This window comes from Onychomys torridus, unplaced genomic scaffold, assembly GCF_903995425.1.
Source record: "Onychomys torridus unplaced genomic scaffold, mOncTor1.1, whole genome shotgun sequence".
NCBI lineage: Eukaryota > Metazoa > Chordata > Mammalia > Rodentia > Cricetidae > Onychomys > Onychomys torridus.
In genome coordinates, this window is record NW_023413785.1 from 9,895 (window position 1) to 26,615 (window position 16,721).

General features: G+C 39.3%; 1 long non-coding RNA gene across 1 annotated transcript; it reads right to left on the reverse strand.

Annotated features, from left to right (window-relative positions):
• Nucleotides 1–2,037: 2,037 nt before the first annotated feature.
• On the reverse strand, nucleotides 2,038–8,985 carry LOC118576485. Its single transcript, XR_004943956.1, has 3 exons — nucleotides 8,922–8,985; nucleotides 6,580–6,648; nucleotides 2,038–2,137 (listed from the first exon to the last, which is right to left on the reverse strand). It is a non-coding gene; the product is annotated as an uncharacterized LOC118576485 (long non-coding RNA).
• Nucleotides 8,986–16,721: the final 7,736 nt, after the last annotated feature.

The window sequence follows — 16,721 nt, forward strand, 5'->3', positions numbered from 1 at the left end:
ATTAAGATCTAGTGTCAGCTTATAAACAACGAAAATGAAAAACACAAAATCAAAACCCACAGCGGAGTGATCCTAACTACACCTTCTGGAGGCACGATCCAAGAACAGAAAAATCTCCAAACTAAACCATGAGACTGAGCTTCTAAGAAAACAGGAACTTAGCTTAGTCATTTTCATTATGCCCCAGCCGTAGAACCTAGCAGCTTGCATATACTACTCCAACCAGAAATGTTAATTGAATAAATATCTGGAAAGGAAGAGAATCACCATGATTTCCTTTTTAGTACTGCCATGTCTACAGGAGACCCCTGTGCTCAGGCCCCAATCCTTCCTCAGTGAGCACTTCCTTGGCCATTATGCCTGTACGTGAGCACCATAAGAAGGAAAGAGCTTGCTGTAAAGTGATGCTTTACCTTTCATCCATCTTCAATCACACCATCTCCACCTTTATCACATACTCATCCATCCATTCAGATGCCATGCTCTTCCGTAAGCTCCCTTGCTACCCATCCTTGGGCTGAGCTACTTATGCTAAAATTCTGCATTTCCATTTTACCTGTAAATATTCAGTAAGGGGATAGCAACAATACATGAAAACTAACCTCTTATGAAAGTTAAGTGATACGCTGAAAACTCTTAGAAGTTTCTGTTGTCTTCCCAAAGTTGACCTCAAACTCATGAGCTCTAATGACCCTCCCACCTTAGCCTTCCATGTCGTCAGACTACCATGTGTACCACTTTGCCTAGTTGAAGCTTCTATCTTTATATCCATAAATGCCAGTACAGGTTCAATCATTATTTACTGTGTATATGAGAGAATAAAACAATGTTAAAGCTTAATTTGTTTCTTTTTTGTTATTTTTATTTCTCTAATTTTTCCTGTTTTGTCAGGTGATCATTCAGATTTTAATTTTCTCAAAAATTAACAAGAGCCCCATTTGGCCATCAAACAGAAGTGGAAATTAAAATCAACAAAATGGCTTTCTCCTCAGGTCAAAGGTATCCTTTCTTAACTTGCCATGACTGACATTCAGTAAATACACAGCATCAGCACCACTCTCTCTCAGTGTTCTCTACAGTAAGCATCACCTTTCACAACCCATGTGTCATTTCTACCCTTTTCCCTAAAAGACACAAAGGAGGCCAGGTACTGTCAGGTCTGTTCCTTTTAACTTCTAGAATCCCTTTCATTAATCTCTTCCAATTCAATTTGCTTCAGTTGTACCAAAGAAATTCTGTAATAATTCTTAAAATTGAGTTACATATAAAGAATCCTTTCCTAACATATAAGAATTACATTTTCTACCTTATTTCCTCTACTTAGGAAAATACTTACTTCCTCATGCTTCTGAAACTATTTCAACGGAAGCCAGGGAAATGACCTTCTATGTACCCCAGAAATTTCTTGCTCCTCACCGTTGTCTTTGTGCCTGTGATACAGCCTTTTTACACCCTTCTATCTTTCTTGCACTTGATTTTTCCTTCAAATCTTTCTTCCTCTAACAAGGTTTAAAATTGCCCTTATTTTAGCTGCTCTCTTACCACACAATTCTTCAACATTAAGTTTGCCGCATCTACCAATTGTTTGGTCTTTATTTGTCATTTCCTCTATAAGTCCAATTGTTCTAGAAGCTCTGTATACATGTACTTGTACATCACTGTTCTATCCCACTTAAACAAGTTCAGCTGCTCATATGTTCTTATGCATCTAGAATACAGCCACCATATTGATATTTTTCATATTTAGTTTTATACTCTATTTGAAAGGATAATATCTTAGAAAAAATTATTTCCAAGATTAAAAAATTACCTGCCTTGACTTATAATTTAGCAAACAGAAACAAGAAAACAGTGCCAAAGTAAATAATACTCTGTCCATTCTCTACTGTCATTAGGCAAATGAGAATTATTCTTTTGTAAAATACTATTTTGAACAATTTTTGCACATATTCACTTTTATATATTTATAAAATTGAATTTGTTAAAGTATTTAGTTAATCCATGACACAAATAGAGCAATAGTTTAAAGACTTACAGGATCGGCAGGTCCACAGAACTCTCGAAATGTCTTTGTAGGATTATTCTGCTGGATCTCTATGGCTACACAAGAGCCAGAGCATATTTCTGTCACCATATCCTATGATAGACAATGTAGGAGAAAACAAGAGAATGAAAATAACTGACTATTTTACCCCGATTCTTTCACTTGTGCTCCTTTCCCACCATTTCCGATCTGAAAATGGCCAGCTTTGCCTCCTTCCCATTGGTGTCCTGGACAAAGGCACTTCCTACATCTGGCCACCTTTGCTTCAAAAGTGTTGTCTCCTCACTTCATTGGCTAGTATCACTAGCATTTGAGGCCATGCTCTCCCTCCTCTCATCACCTACAATCAGTTCTAGCACACCTTCCTTTCAGATGCCCTCTTTCCCTCAGCACATTTTCATCAAACTAATATTCCTAAAATTGAAAGTGCTGTTTTTTCTGGAGGACCTTAAAAAAAATCTATAATGTGGTTAGCAACAAGGAGTAACATCTAGGAACTAGGAAAAACAAACAGATGAGCTAGTTTCTGTGTAATGAATGGTAGTGGCCAAAGGACCGTGACTCTTGGGAAAGGGGGAAAGGTAGCAAACCAGATGAGTCTTCCATCTTGCTGCATGAAAACATCTGCAGACAGGAAAGTCAGAAGAACCCAACATTCCTGCAGTGCTGCAGAGACAGACTTTAGAGCCCAATAGACAGGCTTTTCAGGGCAGAATACAAGAGAACTCCACACTCTACCAGAGAGATACTTCCACACCCATGTTTACTGCTGCTATATTCACTATAGCAAGGAACTGGAATTAACTTGACTTACCTGTCCACCAACAAATGGGATACTATTCAGCAAAGAAAAATGCAATCACAAAATTTGCAGAATAACAAATGAAATTAGGATGTATAATATTAAGTGAGGTCACATGATATCAGAAAGAAAAAAACCACAGGGTCTCCCTCATCTTTGGAACATATCCAATAATATATGTATATATATAAACAAACATACATGTGGGTACAGTAGAACATGTAGAAAAGAAAACGAGAAAGGATAAACATTAGAGGATGAGGAAGGACTAAATGCAGGTAATGAACACAAGTTAGGAAAAAGGATATAAAGCCAATTGTTTTTCTATGTCTAACTTTGTCAGAGAGTTTCACTTTGTTTGTTTTTTTTTTTGGGTGGTGAGTAGTGCATAAAATATATTCACTAGTGAAGTGAAATTAGCAGGAGGTTCCATAGCTTCAGAATGGCTGAGAGGAGTCAGTGCTTCTCTCATATGGAGTAGGAAGGCCTCATAATACATGGGGCTCCACATCAGGTGGAGGCCTCAGAAGGGCTCTGCACCATGGTTGGCCTAGGTAATGAGATGGACTCTACTCACCTGACAAAGTTTAGAAGCAAGCCTCAGCAGAGTCAAACTGAACCAAAGCTACTTAACTGAAAGCCAGAGCAAAGCGCAGCACTCTCTACAGGAAACAATCCATTTCATCACACTCAATATACTGTAAACCAATTGTCATACCAGGCATGAGAAGAAGCAGCGGAATACCAGCCACCAAAGAACAAGTCAGTAAGCATATGTGGACCCAGCAGACAGGGGCAATGCAATGAATGCAAGATTGCTAGCACAGCTGTTATAAATGAGCCTGCATGCTCAAGTTATAGGAGAAACGGACATTACAAGGCAAACTTAAGTAACAGAAGACTCAAATCTAGAAATGAAATGAAAGACATGTAACTAAAAAGTGCTCTGGATGATACTGCAGATCAAGGAATCTAAAACAAGTGCTAAAACAGCTTCAACACAAGTAAGGACACCAACAAGGAAGAAAAACAAGGCATTGTAGGACAATGTCACACTGTCTAACACGGTGTCCTGGAAGAAAAGTTGACAGAGATCTATTTCACAAAATAAGTCATAAAAAGTTTTCCAAATTTCTATCCACAAACCTCTAAGTCCAACAAAGGACTATAAAGGGAAGAAAAATATAAGAGAGTCCATCACAACCAGCAAGAAACAAAACAAATCTTAAAAGTTAAGAGAAACAAAATAAAACACTACAGGAGAGCAAAGACAGCAGTAGCAGCAAGGTCTGCCCATCTACAACATGTACCAAATCACAACATATTTTTAAAATCAAAGGCATAGAGTTCTTCAGACAAATGAGAACTGTGAGGAGTCAATACCACAGTGGTTCTCAACCTGTGGGTCATGACCACCACAGGGGTCAGATATCAGAGAGCCTGTATATCAGATATCCACATTATGATTCATAACAGTAGCAAATTACAGTTATGAAGTAGCAACAATTTGATGGTGGGGGGGGTCACTACAACGTGAGGAACTGTATTAAAGAGTTACAGTATTAAGAAGGTGAGAACCCTTTAACCTACCGGCTATGGGCAGATTAAGACTTCTGTTGGTCTTTTCTGTGTCGAACTCACAGATTGCAAGCCCAGCGCCATTTAGAGATCTTTGGTAACAGTCAACTCTGCAGCTCTCACACAATTGAGCCTGTATGATAATGAGTATTCAGAGACGGGTAATTCCTGGGGGGCACTCACCAACCTAAGACAGAACACCTGTGTGGCCTACTGACGTCCCACGAAACCCGTCAGAAACTCATTTTTTAGTAAAAGGGGGGAAGACCTGTAGGTTCCTGGCCCCCCTGTTTTGGGTAACTGTTGCCTTGCTTGCTGACCTTGACCTTGACCTTGATATCCTCCCTATGCTATTCCCTGTGAGATTCCACCCTCCTGAATGCTTAAGAGAAGCTCCTCCTCTGAATCCAGCGTATGGGGCGTTAACTGCTTAGATGCAGTTAGATTGTAAAACATCAGGAGGCGGGTGGGGGTGTGTGGGGGATTTAGCTCAATGGTAGAGCACTTGCCTAGCAAGCACAAGGCCCGGGGTTCGTTCCTCAGCTCAAAAAAAACCATCAGAAGTGAACTTCTGCCAACCGGGGTTTCCCCATTGTACTGTAAGTCTGTATTTAAGACTTCCTCCCTCCTTCAATAAATGACGTTCGACAATCAAAAAGAAAAAAAGAAAAAAGAAAAAAGAAGAAGAAGAGGTCAAGAACATGAGACCAAACTAGGCCCACTGAATGTGGGTGACAGCTATGTGACTCGATCTGTTTGTGGGGTCCCTGGCAGCAGGACCAGGACTTATCCCAGATGCATGAACTGGCTTTTTGGAACCCATTCCCTGTGGTGGGATACCTTGCTCAGCCTTGATACAATGGGGAGAGGCTAGACTCTCCTTCAACCTGGTATGCCAGACTTTGTTGACTACCATGGGAGGCCTTACCCACTCTGAGGAGTGGATGGGGGTAGAGTGGGAGGGAGGTGAGGAGGTGGGAGAAAGGGAAGGAGGGGGAACAGGGGTTGGTATGTAAAATGGAAAACAAAGTTTTAATAAATAAACATATTTAATAATTTAAAAAAAGGTGAGAACCACTGCAATACCAGAATCCCTGTCTATAAGATATGAACAGACGCCGAGCAAAGAATGCCACCAAACACATAATGTGTTTCTTTAAAAACTGACTCAAAATGTTTTGGTGCTCCCAATTGTCAGTTAAGGAGAAATTTTCTAAAAACTTTTTTTAAAGAGTCTTTTGCTAACCCCAGACAGTCAGCTGTACATGGAATGATTGGATGAATGTCTATCTTCACTAGAACTTAACTTCTATCAATGCACATCATTTTATCACAAAACTGTAAAATCTATAGTAGATGTTCAATCAGTATATGGCCTTATCATGATAACAGATAAGGTCAAAACTATCCTTTTTTAGATAATTTTGAAGTAAGTTTGAATGTAAGTATAAACTGCCAACAAAAAACCCATCATCAAAGATTACTCCTAAACTACACAGTACCAGAAGCAGCAGCAGCTATTTACCAAGTACTCTCATGATTTGCTTTAATTAATTCTCACAACAACCTTCTAGTATTGCATCATTCTCATTCTATACATCGGCTAATAAAAGCTTTAAAAGGGTAAATAACTGGCAGTCCTAGGAATTGAACTTGGGCCCCTGAAATAGCAGGAAGCCTTCTTAACCACTGAGCCCTCTCTTCAACCTCATACTGAACATCTTTCGTTCATCTGTTGGACAATCACATTCATTCTTTTAAGAAGTATCATTTCAGATTCTTTGTATTTTCTTCTTCTTCCTTTTCCTCTTCCTCCTCCTCCTTCCTCTCCTCCTCCTTCTCCTCTTTCTCCTCCTCTGAGACAGGATTCACTATGCAGCCCAAGCTGGCCTTGAACTCCTGATCTTTCTGCTTCTACCACCCAAGCATTAGGTACAGTCGTGCATCACTACCTGGCTCTTCTTCTGTTTTAAAAATTAAGTTAATTGTCATCTTGCTAGTCAGTTATTTGAGTTATTAATAGATTTGGATATTAATCCTTTACCAGACATAGTAATAATCCTTAAAAATACTTTCAATAATTGTAAGATTTCCAAGACTTGAAACACACACATTGTTTTCAGTTGCATTATTTAATATTTATTTTGATACTTACATTATACTCAGGCACAACGCCTTTATAAACTTCATAGAATTCTTCAACATTAACCCGATCCATATTGAACTACATTAAAAAAAAAAAAGTAAGCTAATAAAGTGAGCTAAACTTAACATTCAGCACTGATCATTCCTTGGACACAATACTTTTACTTTTTGCTATGTGGTGTCTTTTCCCCACACTGGCCTCAAAGACACTATGCAGCCCAGGCTAGCCTTGAATTTGTTCTGTCTCAGCCTTCCAAGTGCTGAAATGATAGTGACTTGCCACTATACCTGTCTTCTTCTTTTAACTTCAAAATGTAAGTCTTGGATAATTTGTTCTTTGAAGAAGAAAGTATTATTAAAGACCAGCTGTTCAATAATAACTTTATATTTATTTATTGAGATTTATTGGATATTTAACATATGATACTGGACTGGATTTTATACATGTACTATTTCATATAATTCTCACAATCCTATGGCCTAAGTACTTAGCATGTTACTGCTAAGACTCAGAGGCACCATAAGACTTCTCCAAATTGACCTTCTGTCACTCCCAGAATCTGACCCCATTGACCATGCTCTCACCCACTACTCTACAACTTTTAGAATGAAACCCTATTCTTGATAGGGCTTCAAAAGAGGCACAGGCAATATCGTGCTGTTCATTGGGAGATTAGACATACAAGACAAAATGTCACTAGGCACAGGTTCTTCAGAGCTCGCAGGGAGAATGGAAAGCTATGCTACTGCCTTCACACGCATTTGGAAAAATCGCCACACCTGGTTTGTAACAAATACTTAAGCATGTCAGCTCTGAACTTCCTTCTAGCCATCAAAACCAAGTGTGAATAAGATTTATGTGCTTAGGAAACACTCAAACAATTTCTAATCAAGGTTTGTTTTAAATTCAGTTAGGAATAAAATGTTATGTTTCACAGTCTCACTAACTAAGACATTAATTTAAAGAAAGGGCATCTGAACCCGAATTTTACCCCCTTTCCTTTGCTTCTCCAGAACTGTCAAGACTGGAGATCACTGAGAAATGTCAATCTACACCGTCAACAACTCACATCAGGACTGACAGGTATGGGCGGCATTACTATTACAGGAAGGGAAGTTGGTCTGATTTCAAGGCTTTATCCTGCTGTCATTCAACTTTTACCATTAGTATATCAAAATGCGACATAAAATGTAATTTTAAAAAGTCTGTTTAATCTACAACATAAACCTACAGTGGCAAATAATAACATTCTCATGGCCTACACAAGAATCCGAGGCTAAGGATGCCTGAACAGGGTCACATGCCTAGAAAATTGTTGACCCTAGATTCTGAAAATGTCTGACACCAACAATTACACTTACCATTACCCTATAATGTCCCATCATGGTTCACATTATTTATGATTTCTTGTCAAATGTACAGTGTGTGCAGCACAAGGGCATCCCCTATTACAAAATATGGGTGATGGCTTCAGGCAAGGGCTTTCTGAGAATGTCTGAGGGGGCAATTCTAAGTGTCAAATGTACAGTGTGTGCAGCACAAGGGCATCCCCTATTACAAAATATGGGTGATGGCTTCAGGCAAGGGCTTTCTGAGAATGTCTGAGGGGGCAATTCTAAGTGTCAAATGTACAGTGTGTGCAGCACAAGGGCATCCCCTATTACAAAATATGGGTGATGGCTTCAGGCAAGGGCTTTCTGAGAATGTCTGAGGGGGCAATTCTAAGTGAGTATAGGCTTGAGGCTTAAGAGCCATGAGGGAGATTAATTAACACATAAGGGACAGTTTAGAAACCAGCCCCAGGTTGAGAGTGCCAAAGGAATCTGAACTCACATCACATTCTTCCTTCACTATTTGCTAAGAAACGTAGAACACAGAATGCTCATTGACACACCTCACTTTGATTCTACTTGTCATTTGTAAGGCCAAGATAGCCGTCCCCTACTTTTCAGCTGAAGTTTCAAGTTCTAAGAAACGTTGAAGCTTAAATCAGGTTTATTGTCTCTAAATATTAGTATCTCAGTAAATTATTATATAGACTAAGTAATTAAAATGGTTTTATTATAAAGTTATTGAATTCAGTTTTTTGTTGCTATTTTGTTGTGTTGTTGTTTGGTCTAGCCTGGAAATCAGCACATACATCAGGCTGGCCTCAAACACACAGCTACCTCTCCTTCCAGAATGCTGTGATCAAAGGCCTAATCTACCAGATCCAGCCAGGTTATTGAATTTGTGTGTCTTTAATTTTAATAAATTCAAATCTCAAGTGCATGGTGAACATTCAGTTAAACACATTTTAAGGCTTATTAAAAAACATTCTTCCATACATTATGGCTCATTGCAAAACTTACCATCTGTATTGCTGAGATTTCAAAACATGCATCTCGAATAGCTATTAAGATCTTTCCCAATAGTCCTAAAAATGAAAAAATATTGGTTCAAAATATAAATTTTAAAACTATTTTAGGCTTCTAAGAAATACAAATTTTCAACATCATTGTTCCTTGCTTCTACTCCAAATAAGGAAAATGCAGTATCTCTGCAAGAGAGAGTAGGTAAGTCCCTGAACAGAGCACCATACTTAATCATTTGATTCTCTCGGTAAATGCTTCAGTACCAATGATGGTCCTGAGAACAATGCAGAAAGCTATGAAGCCACTATTTTGCCTGAAAGGCCCCATAAATCTAGTGATGAAAAGATCATGAAAATCAAATGACTTTAAAATAACATAACCAAAAAGTAAAATGACAAGATACTGGATATAAGAGGTAAAGTCAAATAATTGAAAAGGAGACAGAGATTTCAAGGGGAATGAAAATGTGTATTTTCTTAAGTCCTGAAGGATGACAGGCTTTACATAAAGACAGGAAAGAGAGAGTGACCCAGAAAAGATGAGTGATCATAAGATGGCAGAGAGATTATACCCAACAGAAGGTCTGTGCCCTAGTTCGCTTCATTTTCCCTGTGATATTATACACTGTGGTGGTTTGAATAAAAATGGCCCTCAGAGGCTCCTATACTTGAATGTTTGGTTCCTAGTTGATGGACTGTTTAGGAAGAATTAAGAGGTCTGTGGCCTTGGAGGAGGTGTGTCATGTAGGGTGGGCTTTGAGGTTTCAAAAGCCCACACCAGGTCCAGGTCCAGTCTCTGTCTGTCTGTCTCTCTCTCTCCCTCTTCCTCTCTCTCCTTCTCTCCTCTCCTCTCCTCTCCTCTCTCCTCTCCTCTCCCCCTCTCTCCCCATGGCTTGTGGATCAGATGTAAACTCTCAGCTACTGCCCCGATTCCCTCCATAATGGAAATGGACTAACCCTCTGAAACTGTAACTAAGCCCCTAAATAAATGCTTTCTTTTATGAGTTGCTCTGGTTGTGGTATCTCTTCACAGCAATTGATCAATAACTAAGACATACCATGACCAAAAGAAATTTAGGGCAAAAGGATTTATTTCAACTTACAACTTACACTCTATCATGAAGGGAAGTCAGGGTACAAAACTCAAGTCAGGAGCCTGAAGCAGGAACTAAAACAGAGACCATGGAGGAACCCTGATTATTGGCTTGCTCTTCATAACTTGTATAGCCTTTCTTTATTTTTTCCTTCCTTCTTTCCTTCCTTCCTTCCTTCCTTCCTTCCTTTCCTTCCCTTCTTTCTTTCTTTCTTTCTTTCTTTCTTTCTTTCTTTCTTTCTTTCTTTCTTCCTTCCTTTCTTTCTTTTCTTCCTTCCTTCCTTCCTTCCTTCCTTCCTTTCCTTCCCCTCTCTCTTCCTTGTTCTTTCTTCTTCTCCTCCTCATCTTCCTCCTCTTCTTCTCTCCCCCTTTTCCTTCCTCCTTCTCCTTTTGGCTTTAAAAATTTTTTTATTTTTAAAGATTTATTTATTTATTTATTATGTATAGTGTTCTGTTTGCATGTAAGCCTGCAGGCCAGAAGAGGGAGCCAGATCCCATTACAGATGGTTGTGAGCCACCATGTGGGTGCTAGTAATTGAACTCAGGACCTCTGGAAGAACAGCCAGTGTTCTTAACCTCTGAGCCATCTCTCCAGCCCTCTTTTGGCTTTTTAAGACTGGGTCTTACTATGTAGTTTTGACTGGGCTGGAACTTGCTATATAAACCATTTTGGCCTCAAACTCATAGAGATCGGCCTGCCTCTGCTTCCTGGGTGCTGGGATTAAAGGCATGTGCCACCACTCCTTTCTAATACAAGCCAGGTATTTCCCACAGGGAGCTGGACCTTCCTATAGCAGCCAACAATCAAGAAGCTGCCACACAGGCTTGCCTAGAGGCCAACATGATGGAGGCAATTCCTCACCTGAGAGTCCCTCTTTCCATCTAGCTCAACATCTGTGTCAAGTTGACAGAAACTAACCAGCATAGTCTCAGAAGTCACAGGAAGAATCTGCACACAAATTCTGTCACAAACGGGTGGTTTTTATAAGGTGAGGGTCTTAAGAGTATGGCACTAATTTTGACATAGTTTTGCCTCAAATAAAAATCTTACTACATATAATAAACTAGTCACTCTCTCTTTTCTCCCTCATTCCTGTCACCACCACCATCCCACCAGTCCCTTTCCCAGAATCCCACCTTCGGTTTGAGTTGTGACCCACTTAACCAGGGCCATCTGTGTCACCATTAGATCGGGATGATCTATTGGAGGCGGGTGAAAGCAATGATTACACTCCCTACTCCTCACTCTGATTCTACCTGTAACAGGCAGTTCAGCAGTGAGGGGCAGGGCCCTGGAGCCTCTCCTTCATCCATTCCTGACTGTTGAGGGGCCCAGTCTTATGTAGACCCAATGGAGGCATCCTTAGCTGCTGAGAGTTGTGACAGCAATCACTGTATGTTGCCGAGAAATAACCTGGATTTTTCAAGTAAACTACAACTCTGTCTCTTACATAAAAAAATATTACACATTGATATATGAATCTTGATGAAAGTGTGGGTCAGTACTGCATTAGCCAATATAAAGATAAATCTATATCTGTATCTATTACAAACCTCTATTATACATCTATAATCCTATTAAGCTATGTTCTTTTGTGGGATGTATCATTTGAACACAATAATTCTACTTACAGACAAGTATGATGCTACAGCATACATTATATTACCATTACGGTCAGACACAGGCCTAATTCCTACCTGAAATTTTCCTAGTTAGGTTGTGTGATATTACTGCTCCCAGGTCTGATATCCAGCCTACTCAATATCCATGGAAACTGCCTTTTTATGTCCACTTGGTTATGTGTGGTGGTAGGTCACAGACGCATTTAAGAAAGCAGTTTTGTGTTTAATCGCTTAGAACACAAAAAGTCAATAACCATATGTCCTGTACTCTGTCCTAGATAGGAAATGTTCACATGACTGAACAAATGGTAATAACCATGTAAATGAAGCACATGAATGTAGCAATAAAATAAAACAAAATGGTAGCCCAGGAAGCAAAGGACAAACGGGTCAAAAGAGAGAGCATCTTACTTGATTAATGTTTGCACAGCTACTGTATTTTATAATAGTTTGCTTAGAACTCCATGAATGTCACCTCTTAAATGCTGGAATGTCAAATCATTTCTCCATCTCCACTCATTATGCTTTTCACCTGGTTTGTTCAAAAGCTTCTTTTCAGATGTCTTTCTCATATCAACTCACGGAATATTAGATATTTATTATTTAAAACTTGCTCTTCCTGTGACTATACCCAATTTTCCTTTAAGGTAAGTGATTTCTCTAATCATTTGATTGGCAAGGGAACTGTCAACTTCCTATATGACCCACTAACTACGACTTTCATCAAAATGTCAGGAGGTGACGCCAGATCTTAGCAAGACCAATCATAGCACTGTGATTCCCAGGCCACAGTAGTTTAGTTAGGATCAGAATCATAATTAGCTTAAGACACAGAGTCCTTCCCCGAGATTTTTTTTAAAGCTGGAACTGGGGAAACACACTTTCCACTGTGTTCACAAGGGTCTGAACCCTCTACAGCTGGCAGCTCTCCTTTCTTCCAAAATCCTGGGAAACGTACATGGAAGGACAAAGCTAAGAGTCAAGAGAAGCAAAGACCGAGTACGGAAACAGAGACTGACTACGTTGTTTAGTCTCCCCAAACCCAGCACAATCCCCTCTTCTTCTTGTAGTCTTGTAAACTGAGACAGGGAACCCAGGGGGCTTTCTTCTCTTGCACCAGCAGTGTCCTCCTTATGCTACCTGTTTATGTAGGAAGTAAAACACTGCATCCCGAGAAGGAAACGCTGAAGCTGGAAAGCCAGACCCAGGAACAAACAGTCCTTCCTGAAAACTGTGACATTCTGATGCACGGTGAGTACAGACAGCTGAGCACAGCACCCCCCCCCCCCCCAACTCATGCACACCAAGTTAGACGTTGGCTGGTTACTCCCACAAATTCTGCCTGCACCACTGGCCTAGCATATCTTACAGGCAGGGCAGATTGCAGGTCACAGGTTTTGTGGCTGGGTTAGTGTTTACATTCCTCTTTTGGTAGCTTGCAGAGTACCTTCCACAGCAAAGGCACTAGAATGTAAGGGTGAAGGCCATGTAGGCTCGAGGTTGACTTCTCCATGTTCAGTGAGTTGTGTAGGTGTTTGTCCTCAGCAATGGGGACCTGTAGTGAGTCTGGGGAGAGCAACCCACTGTCCTGGGAATAGCCTGAGTTTGCTCAGGGATTTCCATGGAATCCCCTTGGCCAAAAACTCAATTGAATAAACCAGTCCCAGTACTACTTGGGTGACAAAAGATTGCTAGCTGGGACTCTGTCATGCCCATTATTAGAAGACCTCATTAGGATCACCATCATGTATTTTAAGGAGTTTCCACTGCACTAAGTTTCCATATCAACCCTCAAAGGCTCCTCAATTCCAGCTATCTCTCCCTGCATTCCCTTGCTTAGCCCTATCTTACCCCCATCTCCACTTGATCCTCCCATTTGCATCCCAATCCTCCCCCATAAAATATACGCTATTTCCTCCCCCAGGGAGATCCATGTGCGTCCCCCCCCATCCCTTCCTCTGTATCTAACCTCTCTACGTCTATAGACTGTAGGTTGGCTTTCATTTATTTTAATGGCTAATATCCACATATAAGCAAATACATATCATATTTATCTTTCTGGGTCTGGGTTACCTCACTTGGGATAATTTCTTATAGTTCCATCCATTGCCTTCAAATTTCATGATTTTTATTTTTAAACATTGTGTAAATGTTGCCACAGTTTCTTTATCCATTCTTTCGTTGAGGGGCATCTAGGTTTGCTCCAATTTCTGATTATTATGACTAAAGATATCCTATGCTCATGGACAAGTAGGATTAACATAGTAAAAATGGCCATCCTTCTAAAAGCAATCCTACAGATGCAATGCAATCCCCATCAAATTTCCCAACACAATTCTTCACAGAACTTGATACAAGAGAAGGTGGGGAATTGCCTTGAACATATTGATACAAGAGAACTTCCTGAACAGAGCACAGGTAGCAGAGGCTCTAATATTAACCATTAATAAATGGGACCTCATGAAACTTGAAGACCTTCTGTAAGGCATCATGGTAGTGACCATAAAAACAGACGCATTCATGAATGGAATCAAATTGAAGACCCAGACATAAATCCACACAATTCATATAGATCCATACTTATAACTGTACAAAACTCAACTCCAAATGGATCACAGACTCAAAATAAAACTGGGTACACTGATGTTTTATTACTACAGCTCTGTAGTACAACTTGAAATTGTGAGATCTCCAGCAGTCCTTTTATTATTCTGGATAATTTTAGCTATCTTGGGTTTTTTGTTTTTCCCATATGAAGTTAAGAATTACCCTTTCAAGTTCTGTGAAGAATTGTGTTGGAAATTTGATGGGGACTGCATGCACCTATAGATTGCTTTTGGTTAGATTGCCATTTTACTATGTTAATCCTATTTATCCATGAGCATGGGAGATCTTTCCATCTTTCTTATACAGAGGGAAACGCTACTTTCAGCATTAATCAGAGAAGCTTCTCTTTACAATGAATGGTGGTGGATATAGAGATTTGGATGCTCAGGGTTGCTGAGAATAAGGGGCAGTTGATTGATAAAACTTTTTATACAACCTGCTCTTGGTTTCAAAATAGAAGAGGGGCAGAAAGAATATGGGAGCCAGAATATGGAGAAAGGGGCTTATAAATACTATCCAACCATGATGCCACTATCAAAGCTTCTGTAGCTGTTTGCTATGGGAAAGACAAAGAACTGTACCTGTCAATGGATTGGAGAGGAGCTCATAGGGTCCTATTTGCCCTGCTGAAATTTGAATAAGAATGAAATGAAATAAAATATATGTATGCAAATTGCCATAATGAAACCCATTATTTTGTATGTTCACTTAAAATAATAAAACATAAAAGAATTCCATCCCTAGAAATTATTATAAATAGTGGTTCTAGGATTTGTATAGGAAGATGGTCACTAAGCAATTATTAAAATAAACAAAAGAAATTATGCAATAAAAAAGAAAAAGGTAAAGAGAAGTACATTTTTACAACTGTTATTCAGATTTTAAAATAATTAATTTTTTTTTTTTGATGTAAGGTTTCTCCTTGTAACAGCTCTGGATATTTCTGGAATGTTGTGGAATATTTGATCATACTGTGTGAAGATGCACCCTCTGTTTTACCTCACCTGCCCAAGGCACCTTCTGATTTGATTTAATAAAGAGCTGAACGAACAATATCTAGGCAGGAGAGGATAGGCAGGACTTTCAGGCAGAGATAGGAATTCTGGGAAGGAATCAAAGAGGTGGAATTTGATAGCCAGACACAGAGGAAGTGGGGTATGTGGCATTGAGAAGAGGGTAATGGAGCCACAGGGGCAAAAGTAGATTAATATAAATGGGTTAATTTAACTTTTAAGAGCTAGTTGGGAACAAGCCTAAGCTAAGGTCAGAATTCACAATTAATAAGAAGTCTCCATGTCATTATTTGGGTACTGGTGATCCCAAAGAAAGTCTGACTATACTGGAATTTGCTTTTAACCCAGGCTGGCCTTGAACTGCACAGAGATCCACCTGCCTCTGCCTCCTAAGTGCTGGGATTAAAGGTGTGCACACCATCACACATCACCACCACACCACCACCACCACCACCACTACCACCAGCTAAAATCACATTTTTAAAGGTCATATAAGTGCATATAAATAAAAACTCAAACCGGTCAGTGTTAGCACAAGCCTTTTATCCCAGCACTCAGGAGGCAGAGGCAGGCAGATCTCTGTGAGTTCAAGGTCAGCCTGGTCTACAGAGCGAGTTCCAGGAGAAGCTCCAAAGCTACACACAGAAACCCTGTCTTGGGAAAAAACAAACAAACAAACAAACAACAACAACAAAAAATAATAAATAATAAAACATTAAATAAATAAATTTTTTCTCAAAATAAACTGGAAAAAGTAGGATAATTATTCATTTATGAAAATGATATTATTGTGATGCCTAAACTAGACAAGGATAATGTAAGAAGTAAAATTACTTATTAATAACTCTCAACAACAGAGATGCAAAAACTCTTAACATAAGATAAACCAACAAATTTATCAACCTATGAAAATACATACCAGGTAGGATTTATTTCAGATATACAAGCCTTATATTCATTATTTGAAGTCAATGAATGCAGCAACTATGTTGATAAACTATGAAAAAGATCACATGGTCTACATCTTAATTGATGTAGAAAAGATTTTGAAAAAAACCTGCAACACTCTTCAGAATATAAACTCAGGAAAAAAGGGGGTGGCGGTGGAAAACTTCCTTATCTCGATGTGTTGTTTGAGGTCACCAAAGCCATGCATCCAAGATAGAAGGAAGTCAAAGCACTGAGATCAGAGAGGAGAAAATACAACCGTGTGTTTGCATGGAACAAGATTCCCATGTAAAAAAAATGTTGATTTATAACTAAATCTCAGAAGTAGTAACTGGTTTCAACAAGGTGACAGGATTCAAGACGAGCATTAACAAGTTGTAATCCTTCTTAAGTTGATAAATGAGTTTAGCATGATTCCAACCAAAAACCTAGTAAATTTTTATACAAATAAAGATAAGGTTATTATAATACTACATGGAAATAAAAAAAGAAAGAAAGGAAGAAATCAGACTAG